Raw genomic sequence first — 16854 nt, forward strand, 5'->3', positions numbered from 1 at the left:
CTCAAAAGAAAAAGAAATTCAAAAATTTTTTATAGTGTATAGATTAAAATTTGGTCCAGATCTTCGGAAATATTTTGTTTTTCCTTGACATTTCCCTGATTTCCAGACAAAATTTTCACTTTTTCTCTGACCCTGAAGAACATCAATAACTTCTTTTTTAAATAAATATTTCATCATTATTATTTTTCTATAGGAATTAAGTTTCTCAAATTCAATAACTTATGAGAATATTTATTATAAAACATGACGAAATCGAGCACTGCGAGTCTTCGACTCGGATCGATTATTTCCTGATATTTTAAAATAAATTTAATACGCCAGAGTGATAAAATCATTATTTCTTATCATAAGAATATTGTAACTATAAATTCTAATTTTCAAAGATTTTAATTTTAACCCTTTTAAAAATTCAATTATTTCTAAAAATTCACGCTGTATATAATGCTTTTAATATTCAATTACAATTTAAAATTTTAAGCGAAATTCATTTTTTAATCAATTTTCATTAGATAATTTCCCGAGAATTCAATTATTTAAAGATAAAAATAAATATTTTATTCAATAATTGCATGTTTCTCAAAATTTAATTTTTATGAAGAATTTTATCAAAATTTTTAATAACAATTGAATTCTTTCGACAAATTTAAAAAAAAGATTGTAAGATATCATTTTATTTAAAATTGTATAAAAAATAATAGAAATTCTGCGAGAAATTTTGTTATTTATGAAACTAATTAATTTCTTGTGAAGAATTTTATTCAAATTTTTTTAAATAATTGAAATCTGACAAAGAATTAAAAAAATTTTTTTTTTTTAATAAATTGAATTCCTGTGAAAATGTTTATTTTTGAAAAAAATTTTATTAAAATTTCTTAAATAATTAAATTGTTTCGAAGAATTTTTATTTTTTACGAAAATAATTGAATTGTTTTGGAAATTTTTACAAACTTTTTTGTCAATAATTGTACTCCTAGGATGAATGTTGTATTTTATGAAAATAATTGTAGTCTATGATTTCTAGCGAAGAATTTTATTAAAATTTTTTTAAATAATTGAATTTCCATAAAAAAATGTATTATCTGTGCAAATAATTGAATTCTTAAGAAAAATTGTATTGAAAATAATTGAATTGTATAGGAAAATTTTATTAAAATTGCAATTTTATTAACTAAATCTTGTAAAGAATGTTGTCAAAATTTTTTAAAATATTAGAACTTTTAAAATAATTTTATTTAAATTTTTCGAAATAATTAAATTTCTTAGAAATATTTTTTTCAATTCTCTCTATTGAAAAATTAGAAATAATTGAATTGGTGCGAAGAAATTTATAAAAAATTGGTAACTAATTAAATTCCTGTTAAATTTTTATTAAAATTTTGTTTAAATAATAGAATTCTTTTGATAAATTTTATTAAATTAGCAGATAAATGAAATTAGCAGATTGAAATTTTGCCAAGAATTTTATTAAAATTTTTCAAAATAATTGAATTTTGGAGAAGAATTTTATATTATCCTTATTAATAAAATCAGATGTCTGTCTGTACATTGCTTAAAACTTCAAAATGTTAACATGATTAGTTATTATGGACATCAGAGATTCCAAAAATGTTCTTAAAAAATTTAATGTATGTATGTATGTATGTATGTATGTATGTATGTATGTATGTTTGTCTGTCACAAAAACTTTGTACCCCAATCACACAAAAACATGTGAATCGATTTAAGTCCAACTTGGTAGGTTATTAGGTATTGACCCAAGGAAGGTTTATAAATTTACAGATTTAAAAAATATTAATTAGAACGGGAGATATTCAATTTTTTCAAAAAATTCAAAAAATCGAAAATTTCAAAATTTTTTATTTTTCATGGATTGCTTTTGAAGTTTATATACTTGAGTATTATATGTTATTTAGTCACATTATAGCATAACTTTGCAAAAAATAAAGTCCTATAACTAATATGTAAGTATAAAAATGTTTTCAAAAAATCGAAAATTTCAAAATTTTACATTTTTTTATGGATTGCTTTTAAACTTTCTATATTTGAGTATTACATGTTATTTGGTCACATTTTAGCATAATTTTTCAAAAAATACTATTCTACAACTAAGATGTAAATATAAAAATATTTTCAAAAACTTGAAAAATGGAAAATTTCCAAATTTCACAATTTTTAATGGATAGCTTTTAAACTTTCTAAAAATGAATATTATATGTTATTTAGTCAGATTTTATCATAATTTTGCAAAAAATACTATCCTACAAGAAATATAAAAAAATTTTCAATATATCAAAAAATCGATACTAATTACTATATGAAGTATAATTCAGTAGTATTTTTGGAGTCTCTGATTAATATTTTGATGTCAAAATAGTGCAATTCAAAATTATTTATCAAATCAATCTAATATTTTCAAGAAGTTCAGAAATATTGAAAATGGAAATTTTTTATGATTAAAATGATTTCGCAGGATGTCAAGAATTGTAAGTCACCTGTGATACAATACAAGCATATTATGCCACTAGGCAAAAACTTACATGTTAAAACGTTTTTTCATTTTAACTCTAGATTTAACTTTAAGAGATGTTTTGAGCAATGTAAAGACAAAAGTTAACACGGTGTCTATTTTTGTTTAACAAAATTCCCTGCTTTGTCCAAACTTTTCACGGTTTATCTCTTTTTTGTCAAATTTAAATTTACTTGATTTTATCTATAAATAAATCTACAAATGGCTATAAAAATTTACTTATTTTATGAAAATACTGTTTCTTAAGTTCATATAAATATAGATTGTATTACTTGCTGTCGTACAGTTTTCTGTTTATACTAATACATTTAACTGGGTATCTACCAAACGGGAAAAACTGTAAAAAGCTGGGAATATGCCGAACCGGGAATTTTCCTATCAAATTAAGAAAAAGTTTCATTATATTAATTCGCTTTTAAAAAATTGCTTTTTACTTCAATTTTTATTGATGTATAATATTTATGAAAACAGACCCGAGTCAAAATTTAAGCCCTACTTTCAGCCTAAAATTTAGGTCTTATGTTAGGTTTTAGCAGTCGTAACGTAGGGTCTACTTGCGATACAATTAGTTCCAATTAGACTCTACTATAACTCCAAAAACTGTATGGAAAATTTAATTTTTTTAATACATTAATTAAAGTACTACAAATTGATAAATATTGTTCTCTGCATTTGAATTGGTTAAAATAACTAATTTGATAACAAAAAGTCAATCACTGATTCAAATAGTAATATTTTCCTACTAAAATAGCTATAATGGTAACTAATTATTATTTTTTTCCGGTCAAATTAAATTCCCTAGCTATTTCCTGATTTTCCAGATTGGTAGAAACTTAAATGTATTGGTAGAAACTAAAACCCGTCGAAGACGGGTACGACAGCTAGTTTATAAATATAATTGAAGTTTTGACGAGGATTTTAAAACATTTTTCAACATTTAATTGAATTTATGCGAAGATGAAGTTTATCAGTTTTGAAAATAATTGAATTTCTGTAATCAGTTGTTCTTAAAATTTCTATTTAAATTCAAACATAAAAGACAAAAATTCAAAATTTTCTTATAAATTCTAAAAATACCATTCAGATTCTTTGTATGTATAACAATAACTAACTAACGATTTTATTACTGACTAAAAATTTATTGACATTTAAAAAATTCCTGATTGATTATTGTTAATTTTTACCACTAATTATTAATAAATTACGACTAATTTATAAAGATTACCTGCGACTTTTTACATACAAATGTGTTAGAAGATGATTTTTATTTTTCTGTCTGACAGTATAGTTAACTTTTACTACTGGATTACCCAATTACGTATAATTTCAAGATTGTCTGACCAAAACAGACTTATTCTATACTGATTACAAAATGATGAATAATTTTAAGATTGTCCTTCCTGTCTGACTATACTGTTCAGTTTTACTATTTATTTTACTAATTATAAATTGTTAATAATTCACTGTCTGACTAAATAAAGACTTTTACTACTCTGAATACTATTATTTTTTTTGTATTTTTTAGTTGAACTACTGTAAAATTTTATCAGTAATTACAAAATATTGTTAAATCAAAATAATTTAGATTCCCAAAGAAAAAAAAGAACAATAGGAAAGAAGAGGAAGTTTTGAATTTTTTATTAAATCAAAACAAGAGGTCATTAATTATAAGAACCAATTTCAAAGCCACGAAAATAGAGAAAAAAATTTCCTAAAGAAATATAAGTAAGTTTGAGTACACATACATGGCCCCCTAAATTGAAATTTGATTGAGCAAGGAAAAAAATAATCTCCCAAGTCATCGAATGACTGGAGGAAAGAAAGAACAACTCATTTCCCATATAATGAGAGGATGATGTTTACGATATATCAGCAGTGGTCCCTTATACATATCGTTTGATTAGAACATCCTAACATGTATATATACATGAAATCTTCTTAAGGGGTGGAGCCTGAAAATTCAGGGTGTGGTCCCCCCGAAGAAACCGAAGGGTAGTTAGAAAACGATGGTAGAGGGCCATACAGTACGACGAGGGGGAGGGCAGGAGGGGGTTGAAAATGATTTAGGTTGGGTTCTTCGTATGCCCGCTGACTGTAGAAAGCGATGGCAAAGAGAGTTTTGTGGTCGAGGGTCTGGTTTCAATATTAGCCAGCTGGCGCCTCACACGCGGATCATCAGCGCACGAAAATCACCCGAGTTTATGTCCTCTCCTGGACCTATATTGATTGTAAAAAAAGGCATGGATGAGCTTAACGACTTCGTAGAATTTTTCATTGTTATCGTTCTTTTTTTCTCTCTTCTTTTTGTGTCATATATATATACTCGAAAACAATCGCGTCTTTTATATGGCGTTTGCTACCAATAAACCGCGGCAACTTTTTTTTAGTATTCTGTTAGTACACAATAAAAATATTACTAATTTCATCTCATAGTTGATGAATTTTTTTCTATCTTTTGTTGCTCTTAAAATCGCAGTATATTATATAATTGCGAAAAAGAATTTTAAAAAAAGTTTTTATCGCAATTTTATATAATTGCGAAAAAAATTTTTTCAAAGTTTATAAAACTTGCTATTTTACGAACAACAAAAGAGAGAAGAAGGAAAAAAATGTTGTGGAGAGATATAAGAAGAAATCAAACAAACTTTTTTCTTCATTATTTTCTTTGATAGTACATATTATATATTTCTGATCCGATGATTTCGAAAACAATACTTCCGCGCATATTATTTTAGGCACTTATTTTTCGCTTAACAAGTTTTCCTGCAAAAAACGTTTTGCAAAATAAATAACAATAAACGGTGTTAAATTATTGTGTATAAGTACAGGTTTGCGGTTTTTCGATACTCAAAAAACTTTCTCCTTGGCGCATGTATATATGTATAATTATATATACGAAAATCGGTATTTTAAGTATAAAAATAAAAAATAAGTGAGAATGCGAGAAATTAAGAGAAATGCTGATAATGATACGTTCGTTTTTATAGGTGTGAATTTTATTTAAAAATTCAAGGTTTATTTTCTTCTTCGTTAAGAAAAAATAAAAGTTCAAGGGAGGGAGGGGGAGATTTTTAAGGTTGGTTGCATATTTTTTGAAAAGAAAATTTATTAGCAAATCGAATTTTAGGGTATGTTAAATGCATAAAAAATTAGTAGATTAAATATTTAAGTAATTTTTTTAAAATAATTAATGAAATTTAATCAATCAATTGCTTGTTAAACTAAAAATTAATTATTTTTTACTAATTACAATTGGTTTTACTAATTTTTTGCTTCAGTAATTAGTATAGAATAACTATTATAGTAGAACATAACTAATAATTATATTAGTTTAACAATTAGTTAAAAGTAACTTATAGTTAATAATATCTTGACTAAATGTTTGCTTCAGTTAATTAGTAAAACTATAATATATCTGTATTACTAACCAATTAAAAAATAAAATAAATTATATGAAATGTCAATAATTATTCACAATTATTTTTCAATTTTATTTTGAATTTTTAAATGTAATTCAAAGTTAGTCATTACAATTGATCTATTCTTTAAAATTGAATTATTTTCAAAAATTTTAATAAAGTTCTTGTCAAAACTTCAATATTATTTTCATAATTTTTTTTCAATTCAATAATTTTCAATATCTGCTATTTTAATAATGTTTTCCAAAAGAATTCAATTATTTAAAAAAAATTTAATGAAATTCTACGCAAACATTTAATTATTTTCATAAATAATAAAACTCATTGCAGGATTTCAATTGTTTTTAATACAATTCTAATGAAATTGCTCGAAAAATGTATTATTCTTAACAAATTTATTAAAATTCGCCAAAAGAATTTAAATTATTTAAAACTTTGTTTATTGAATTCTTTATGAAAATTCGATTTTAAGAAACATTCAATTATTCATATTTATTTTTGTAATTAAATAATTGAATTCTCGTAGAATTTTCTAATAAAAAACGATTTAAAAGTAAAATTTATAATTAAATAAAAATTAATTAATTAATTAATTAAATTTATAATTGAAGATTAAAAGCATTATTTCATGAATTTTTAGAAATAATTCAATTTTTAAAAGGTTTCAAATTAAAATCTTTGAAGATTGGAATTTTTCATACTTTTAACTAACAATTCTGTAGAATTAATTTCTTTTGAAAAAGTTTAATTGAATTCATTTTAGAATTATTTAAAGTTTTTATTTTTTAATATATGTGCCATAATAAAAAACTGATTTTTTCGAACCGAAGGTCCCTTTTAACTTTCCCTGTCACATATATTTAATTCAAGAATTTCCGAATAATTGAAATTTCGTAAAATTGAATTATAAAACAAACGGATTTAAAAATTCTGAAAAAACTTTTTCAAAAATTAGGTATTAACAATATTTCATTTAAAGAAGAATTTTAGTTAAAAATGCTAGAATATTATAATTGAATTGAAATGATGAAAATAATTGAGGCTCCCAATCAAAGAACCGGTTATAAGTTTTTGAGACTCAAAATTCTCGACCTCTAAATAAAAAAAGTATTTAAAATTTCAATTTCTTGAAAACATTTTGTATATTTGTATAAAGATTACCAAAATGTTTCCCAAAAATTGGGATTAAAAACAGTTTAATTTTCGACTTACAAGGCAATGATTTTGAGCTTAAAAAAATTATAACCGGTTCTTTGATTGCGGGACCCTCAATTTTGAAGAAGTTACAGTAACAATATATTCTTATAATTTTAAAAAAATGATTTTGTCACTCGGTCATCTTTAATTATTATAAATGATGATGAAATCGATGTTTTATAAGAAATATTCTTGTATATATGTTATGTTGAATTTCAAAAAGGTTTGAATTTGAAATTTTTGAAAATCTTAATTCTTATGTGAAAATAATAATGATTAAATATTTATTTAAAAATGAAGTTATTGATATTTTTGAATAATTTTACAATTTATTAAAGAAATTTGTAAATAAATGTGATAGAAAATTTTTTTGAGTATCTAATCATTTTGAGAGTGAATCAAAAAATTTTCTTTAGAATCAGGAAAAAGATCAAAATTTTGTCTGGAAATCATGAAAAAGTCAGTGAAAAAAATTAAATTTTTGTGGCAATCCTGTTAATATTATCCATAATTATGTTTAAATTTATTTTTATTAGCAATTTTTTCACATTTTTATTTTCGTCTACTATTATTGTCCTAGGGCTATATTGTCCATAGAAAAATAGAAAAAAGCGAAAAAAAATTAAAATATATTTTACTCGAACACAACATCCGTCTCGTGCGATTAGAAAATAATTGCTCTTTCCTTCTCTTTCAAAGTAAATACAAGAAAAGGTGCGTACACGTGTCGAATCAGCAGGATTCGTGTTTACATAAAGATCTTCATAATGGAAAAAAAACGGTGATTTCCGGCAGGAAGAAGGAAAAAGGAAACAGCGGGTGAAGAAGCGTATTTTTTATTGTAAAAATATATATATACAAGAATTGACTCTTTCTTAGGAGAATGAACGCGTGTCGTATTATTTTGTCGAAAATGGTCATCCTAAAAATCACATATAGGAAAAAGGAAAATTTTCCTGTATTCCTCTCGTCCTCTTTTTCTCTCCTTAGAGAGAGGAATATATGAGTTTTGTACTTGAAGAAAGAGAGTGAGAAGGAAATTTCCGGATAAACACACACACAAATAGGCATTTTCGCATACAAACCGCCCACTTGAATCGTCACAACAATATTTTGATGTTTATTGTTAAAGCTGGTGTTACCACAAGACACAATAAAAGCAAGAGTCCCAACAAAGCATTATAGATTTGTACAAATGACTTTTGTGCAACAATGAAAAACCGACCGCGGGTCCATACGCGTGTCACGTTTAAACAGCCTCCCTTTAATAAATTGTATTGTATCTACAATCGTTTGGCTTCTTTCTTCCCCTCCAGCCATTGACTTTTTTCTTGCCTTCTTTCTTTTTTCCTTTTAGCTTTTTCTTGAATTTTCTGTTATGTATGCGTATGCTTTAGCTCGCTTTGGCTGCATTACTTCATTGAAAACATTTTTGGGTTGTGTTTATGTGACACCGCAGAAGGAAAATAGCACGCTTCAAACGTCAACCGACACAATAATGCGTGAAAAGACGACCAGCCGACGGACGGGAGAAGATGGTCGATGTCGGGTTACCACCTGGCTTGGGCGCACATTACCTCAGAGCTTACAAATTATCAGTGAATCTCACAAATTGACTGTATGGGCAGATGCCTCGTGTATCCTTCTTCTTCTTCTCCTTCTTCATCGTCGACTTCTTCTTGGAGAATTATATCTGTTATGTAACACTTGGATGACAAAAAGCCTAAACACTGTGCACATGCTGTGATGGCCGGTAATAAAGAGAAAAATTTTCGAGGACACGTGTATTTGTTGCTTTTTTCTTTGATGAGTATTAACTAATGCGGTGGATATGTTTAGGTTAGTTCGATATTAAGGAGACTAGGAAAGGTGGAGACTATAAAATTTGAGGTTTTTTTCTCCAGATGTCTTGTAATTTTCACTTGTTCCCTCGCTTGTTCCGGATATTTACGATGTATAATAGATTGTCTTGTTGGGTGTTCTGTTTGAGTTTATAGCATTTGATTTCTTCTTCTTTTAAATTTTCATATTTAGAAAGAAGTCGATTGCTAAATAGAAACCAAAAACTAGTTTTTGGTTTTTATTTAGCAATCTACTTTTTCTTTTGTTCAATCAGGTTTTTTTTGTTATTTTCTGTATATACGTATTTTTCCTATTTCCATTTAGTACTCGATTTCTTCTTTTTCTTTTGTTTAATCAAACTTTTTGTTTGTATTTTACTTGAAAAAAAATATATGCAGTTTAAAATTAATTAATAAAAAAAAATTTAATTAATGCACTTTTGGTATTTCCATAATTTGTAATTTATTTCTTCTTTAAAAATTCCATTTTTAAAATTTTTGATTTTCATTTAATATTTAATTTCTTCTTCTTTTTTTTCTTAAAAGAAAAGGAAAATAATTGCTATCAATATACATGCGTATATTCGTTATGTACTCCTTCGTTACTTTTTGTTTCTATTATTTTAGTATTTGATTTCTTCTTCATTAATATCTATTCTTTTATATTCTTTCATCCATATTATTTTCTTTTGAATACTTTCGTGTTCTATTTAGCAATTGATTTCTTATTTTTTAATATTTTCATTTTATCTTTTCAACACTTTTTTCAAGTATGCTTTTGATTTTCTATTTTTAAAAATTTTTCCATTTATTTGTGGTTTTATTTACTCTCTAAATTTGAATCAGTTAAAAATAACTGATTTAGAAGCAAAAGTCAGTCACTAATTCAAATAGAAATATTTCTACTGATAATTAGTTAAAAATAACTTATTGTCAGTTAAAAATAACTGATATTTCAGTAAATTTTTTTTTGACTGATTCAATTATTCAAATTTAACTAATTTTTCAGTTACTTTTACTGAAAATCAGTTATTTTTCACTGATTTATAAGCAAAAAGTCAGTCACTGATTGTGAGTTGAAACCATGATTTTTAACTAATTCAAATTAAGAGAGAAACATTTAATTAATTTTTTTTAATTTATATTTTCTTCTCGGTATTTTCTCTCTTAATTTGAATCAGTTAAAAATCATTGATTGTCTTTTTGCTTCTGAATCAGTTAAAAATAATTGATTTTCAGTGAAGAAATAACTAACAAATTAGTTCAATTTGACTAATTGAATCAATCAATAAAAAAAAATTTGCTGAAACATCAGTTATTTTTAACTCACAATCAGTTATTTTTAATGGTATCCTGACAAGAAGTCCAAATCAAAAAATCCAAAGTAAATGAAATCCAAAAAAGTAAAATAAAAATAGTTTCACTTTGGACTTATTTTTTGGATTTTTTGTCCTGGTCATTAAAAAGTCCAAAGAAATTAAAAATCCATTTAAAAAAATTGAGATATAAAAATTTAAATGTCTGCTTTAAATGAAATTTTCCTTTTTTTGAGTTGTTCATTTCGATGACTTTGAATTGAATATATAGGTAAACGACTTTAAACTGAAAATAATTAAATTAGGTAATCGAGTAATTTAATTGGAATTATATTTAAAAAGATCATTGATTTTTTTAAAAGAATTTTATCAAAATTGCTGAAATTTTTCTAGAAATTTTTTTATTTATAAAAATAATTGAATTTTTTTAGAGAATTTTATTAAAACTGCTGAAATTTATTTATAAAAATAATTGAATTTTTTAAAAGAATTCTATCAAAATTGCTGAAATTTTTTTATTTATAAAAATAATTGAATTTTTGTGAAGAATTTTTTTTGTTATGAAAATAATTGAATTTTTGTGAAGAATTTTATTATAATTATGTAAATAATTAAAATTCTGCGATTTTAATATTAACATTTTAAATTACGATTTTATAGCGTAAAAAGTAAAAACATGGCTTTTTCACATGTTTGATGATTTATTTTGGACGTTTTTATTTATTTTGGATTTTTTTACTTTGGACATTTTTATTTTGTATTTTTTGTACTTTGGACTTTTTTTCTTGAATTTTTCGGTCTAGATTTTTTGGATTGGATTTTTTGTCCTGCGTAATTATTTTTAATTATATAATTGTCAGCAGAAATATTATTATTTGATTTAGTGATTGACTTTTTACTTCTAAATCAGTTATTTTTAACTGATTCAAATTTAGAGAGTTATATGTTTCCAATTAGCAATTAATTTCAAATCAGATTCTAAAAGTTTTCATTTATTTTTTCATACTTTTGGTTTTTATTTAGTAGAAGAAATCGAGGAATCAGTGGAATTTCATTGAGAATTAGTAGAATTTTTCTGAATCTCAGTAAAATTCCACTGATGGATTTAATAAGAAAACACGTTAACTGATTTAATTAGTGAAATTTCCATTTATGTATAGATTTAGAGTGTTGACAGCAACTTTTTTGGTTTTCTAAACAGGCGCAGTAAAGAAATATTTTCATCCCAATAAAAGTATAGAAGTGTAAAGATTGATTTAGGAGACAGAAAAATAAATACGCGCATAATACACATACAAAACGTCAGTCAAAAATAATGAGACGCCTTTTTATCATTATCATTGACGACAAACACTTTAGAAGAATTCAATCTTGATTCTTGACTGATGCGTTACTTTTTTTTCGTTCTTATGGAGTTTGTCAGCATTGGCATCAGATGTATATGCGCCCAAGACACCCCTGCTGTTTCAAAGTATCGTTTTATAAGTCCTGTTAATTAATTTTATTTACTGTGACACGATCTTGGATTACTTGTCTGCAACATTGTTGCCTCTTCTGAATACTGATGGTGCAAAATGTCGTATCTTCTCCGTATGTATATAAAAGTATATACAAAGTCAGTGCTCGGTCCCCTTAATTAATCAATTAAATCTTCTTGATTTATATGTTATTTTTCATGAATTTAAAAGCACACCAGTGCTAAGTAAAACAAGTTCGATCGCAATTCCACGAAGTATAAATACTGTATAAATTTTACTTGACTTTATTTTTTCAAACGCTTGTTGATTTTTTATTTTTCGAGAAATTTTTCTATTTTCTCTTATTGTTTTATATTATTTCTTTTCATTATTTATTTATTAATTCTTATTTTCTTTTAACTTTTTTTATTTATTAATTATTTCTTCAAAGAGAAGAAATTAACCTCTAGGTCTTACTTAAATTAATTTATTTATTTTTGTAACAGTAGAATGTAATTATTAATTTATTTGGGTTCAAGCAATAAAATTGCATACTTAAAGAAGATTTTAAATTCTTTTTTTTACTACATGTCTATAATATAACGTTCGTTTATTACCGCTTTAAATTAAAATAAAAACTTGAATGTGTACATGAGGAAATATAAATATATTTATGTTTTCAATAATAATGGAAATAAAAATTCCTCTACACCTCATCTCGTTTAATGGATGTTAATTATATGTCACACATTATTCAAGCTTACATATTATTAAATATATATATATATGGAATTCAGTGACAGGTGCTTTGAGAATTTTTCGGTTTCTTCAAAAGAAACCATATATTTGTGCGTGGGATGTCGATTAATAGACCAAATGCCATATTGTACAAAGTGATTACATACAAAAGAGGCGATAAACCGAAATAGATAATGTTTCGTTAATTTATTTTACTTTTCATCGTCACTTTTATATATTGTGAATAACAGTTTCCATCATCAGGTTTTCGTATATATGTATGTATGAGTAATATGCAAACACTGAAGAAAGGTATAACTATAAAACCCAGCACGTGAGGCCATAGATTTTAAACTTTATCGCCCTTTTCCTTATGGACAGTCTTCAAGTCCCCTGTGAAGGGAATTTCGTGTCAATTAGAAAGTATAATCCGAGGGGAATTTACTGATTTAGAAAGTATACAGGGACTATCGTTATTACGCTGTTATTACGTTTATTACTTGGTATTACGGCTTATTACAGAGGCATTCTGGATGTTTTAGGGTATTTCGCTTACACTGAGAAAAAACAGTTGCCATAGGGTCAGAGAAGTAAGGAAAAAGTCATGGATTTTTATTAAAAGTACTAGAAAAAATTTAATTTTTAGAATTCGTCAGAAAATTATATAAAATTACACACGTATTCTAATACAAAACCTTTAATTTTTTCTATTTCTGACAATAATTACTATTTATATAAATTAATTTTTCTAAAACTATCATAAAATTATTACTTATAAATTATTTAATGAATAATTATACTTAAATATTTCAACATTAATTCAATTTTAAAAGAGTTGCGTTTACAATTTTCATAAATAGATAAATTTCAAATTTAATTTAAAATTTTATAAAATTTCAATTTTGAATGAATTCAATTAAAAATTTTAAAGAACTTAGATTTTTGAAAATTTTAATAATTCAAATTCTTCTGAAATCAGTTAAATTTTTTAATATGAATTTAATTATTTATTAAAAATAACGGATTTAGGTATAGACAAATTTTAGCTGAAAACTAAAAAAATTGAATTTTTGAGAAGTTACAAATGATTTCAGAAATTAAATTATTTTTAAAAGTAATAGAACTCTTCCCAAAAATTCAATTATGTTCGAAAAACTTGTAAAATTCTCTTAAAAATTTTCAATTATTTTCAAAACTAATAATATTCTTCTCCGAAATTCAATTATTTTCATAAATTTTAATAAAATTCTTGTCAAAATTTTAATTATTTTTAAAATTATTCCCTCAATTCAATGATTTTCAATATCTATATATAGTAAAATTCTTCTACGAAATTCAATTATTTTCAAAAATTTTAATAAAATTCTTGGTAAAATTTCAATTATTTTCAAAAATTTTCCAAAAGAATTCAATTATTAAAAAAAAATGTAATAAGATTCTACGCAAACATTTAATATAATTTTTATAAATGCGATAAAGATTTCATAGGAATTGAATTATCTACAATTTTTTAAACAAATTTCTTCGCAATAATTCAATTATTTTCATAAATAATAAATTTCTTCACAATAATTCAATTATTTTCATAAATAATAAAACTCATTCCAGGGTTTCAATTTTTTTAATACAATTTTAATCGAATTCCTTGAAAAATGTATTATTCTTAAAAAATTTTATTAAAATTCATCAGAGGAATTCAATTTTAAGAAACATTCAATGATTTAATAAATTATTTATTTTTGTATTTAAATAATGGAATTCTCGTGGAATTTTCTAATAAAAATTGATTGAAAAATTCATTTTTGTTAAAATTTTAGATAATAATTATTGAATATTAAAAGTATTATACTGTGAATTTTTAGAAATAATTGGATTTTGAAAAGGTTTGAAATTAAAACCTTTAAAAATGTGAAATTTTAAATACTTTTACCTGACAATTTTGTAAAATTAATTGTTTTGAAAAAGTGAAATTGAATTTTTTTTTAAATTATTTAAAGTTGTTTATTTGCAAATATATATTTAATTGAAGAATTTTTGAACAATCGAAATTTCGTACAATTGAATAAATTTTATAAACAAATAGATTTGAAAATTATCAAAAAAACTTGTTAAAAGTTTATTAAAAATAAATGATTTGAAGAAGAATTTTAGTTGAAAATTAAAATAATAATTGAATTGAAATGATAAAAATAATTTTGAAGATATGTTACAGTAACAATATTCTTATTTCTTATAATATAAAATCATTATTTTGTCACTCGGTCATTTTTAATTATTATAAAACAAAGCTGTCGATCACTCCGAGTCGAAGACTCGTGATCCATATCTTTGTTTTATAATAATATTCTTATAAGTTGTTGGATTTAAAAAAAGTTTGAATTTAAAATTTTTGAAAATCATAATTTCTATGAATAATTTTGCAATTAAAGAAATTCGTGAATGATTGTATAATAGAGCAATTTTTGTGTATCTAATAATTTTTAGAGTGAATAGGAATTTTCCTTAATCTCAGAGAAGAAGTCATTGCGCCAATGCTATATATTCGATTAATTTTTTTGATGCAATAATTTCTGTGTTTATAATTTGCAACTTATAGAAGCATATATAATGCTGTCTAGTAAAATATTTGAAATGTTTCAGATGTAGGGTCGATACAATTTTATTAAAAAAATATTAATTAGTTTGAAATAAGTGTTGCAATTATTTAAAATAAAATGTTGTTAAAGTCATAAATAGTATTGACAATTTGAATAGATGTAATATATTTATTTTTCGCCACTGAACCTACGCTGTATCTATTTGAAAAATTAATTTTTTTCTCTCACAAGCGGTGTTGATTTCATCACTTTTGTATATAAGGATATTCAAATCAACATAATTTAAATGTATTATGAATTATGATTGACAAACACATACATGTGTATTCATGTGTAATATGCAATATTGCAGCAAGTTTACTCGCCAAGCTTTCCAATATAGGTGCGAGTATAATTTTAATCTTGCAAAACTTGCAATGTAAGATTGCTTCAAGATTACGAATCGGACCAGTTAGCGATTTTAGGATTGAAACTGCGAAATAAAAATGGTGTGAAGCGAGAAGCGAGAAGCGCATAGAATGTTATCTAACCCGTTCTTTTTGGTCTGATTCCGATGCCAATGGACATTTATAGAAGTGCCATTTGAAAGCGCGCAATGATTGTAATCTTTGGATGCTGTGTGTAGTTATACTTGAAACGTGGCGGGTGCCAGATAGGAATCGCCACAGAAAGTCACCAGCCTCTTCTTCTTCTTCTGCTTCTACTTCTTCTTCGCTTCATTGTGCGGGCATATATATATGTACATACCACGCGGGGATAGGATAACTTAAGGCCCCACTTAGCTACTAATGCTGTCGCTATCCGCCCTTTCTCCGTGTAAATTATGTCCTCTGTATGGACCACCTTCCTTGCTTTAAAGTCCCACTCTCTCATTCGCAATGCTATTGCCACCAGGACTAATCGCCTCACACACTTGTAAGCTCTGTGCACAATCTCTTCGCGACCATTCTCTTTTTCAAAATCTGATATATATACCACTGACTTTTCCTGGAATTCATATTCTTTATATGGTTCTTCTTATTACTTATATATGCTGTTTATATATATGAGCTGTGGTTTTTTTCTGTAATTTTAATTGTATGAGTTATTTTTTGATATACGGTAAAATTGAATTTATTATTAATTTACTGTATAGATAAAAATAAAAAGGAATTAGGAATTTGTTTGAGATTGATGTTATATGCGCGGTATACGAAGAAATCGAGAATCTGCTCGATTCTTTATTGCTTCTTTTATTTTGGGTATATACATTTCGACTTAATATATAGACTTTTTTTTACAATATATTCTCATCACAGGAGAAGGTATTTTTTAATATTCTGTTTAGTATTTCTTTATTTGAAAATTTTTCTTCTTTTTTGGGATTTCATTTTTACGATGAATTTCACTCTATTTTTTCTTTAGTGTTTACATTCTGTCATTTCGGAAATTTTTTTTCTATTCATTTTTATTAGTTTAATATCCAAATATGCATGCGTTATAGTATTTTTATTACAAAATTAATATTAATTTGATTGGTGTTTATAATACTCGACTATAATCTTAGGTCTTATTTCACTTTATTCATTTTTTTGTTTTATTAAATTTGAATTTCGCGCCATTGCAATTCCGTAAACCTCCGCCTAGAGGACATGAAAACTCGCTCACAAACGAGATAAATAAAACCGGGAATATAAGACACACTAGTGACTCGTAGAAATTTTATTATTTTTAGTCGTTAATATTTACATTATTTAACGAAATAATAATAGTAAGAGTAATA

This window comes from Leptopilina heterotoma, unplaced genomic scaffold, assembly GCF_015476425.1.
Source record: "Leptopilina heterotoma isolate Lh14 unplaced genomic scaffold, ASM1547642v1 Lhet_27, whole genome shotgun sequence".
Taxonomy (NCBI): Eukaryota; Metazoa; Arthropoda; class Insecta; order Hymenoptera; family Figitidae; genus Leptopilina; species Leptopilina heterotoma.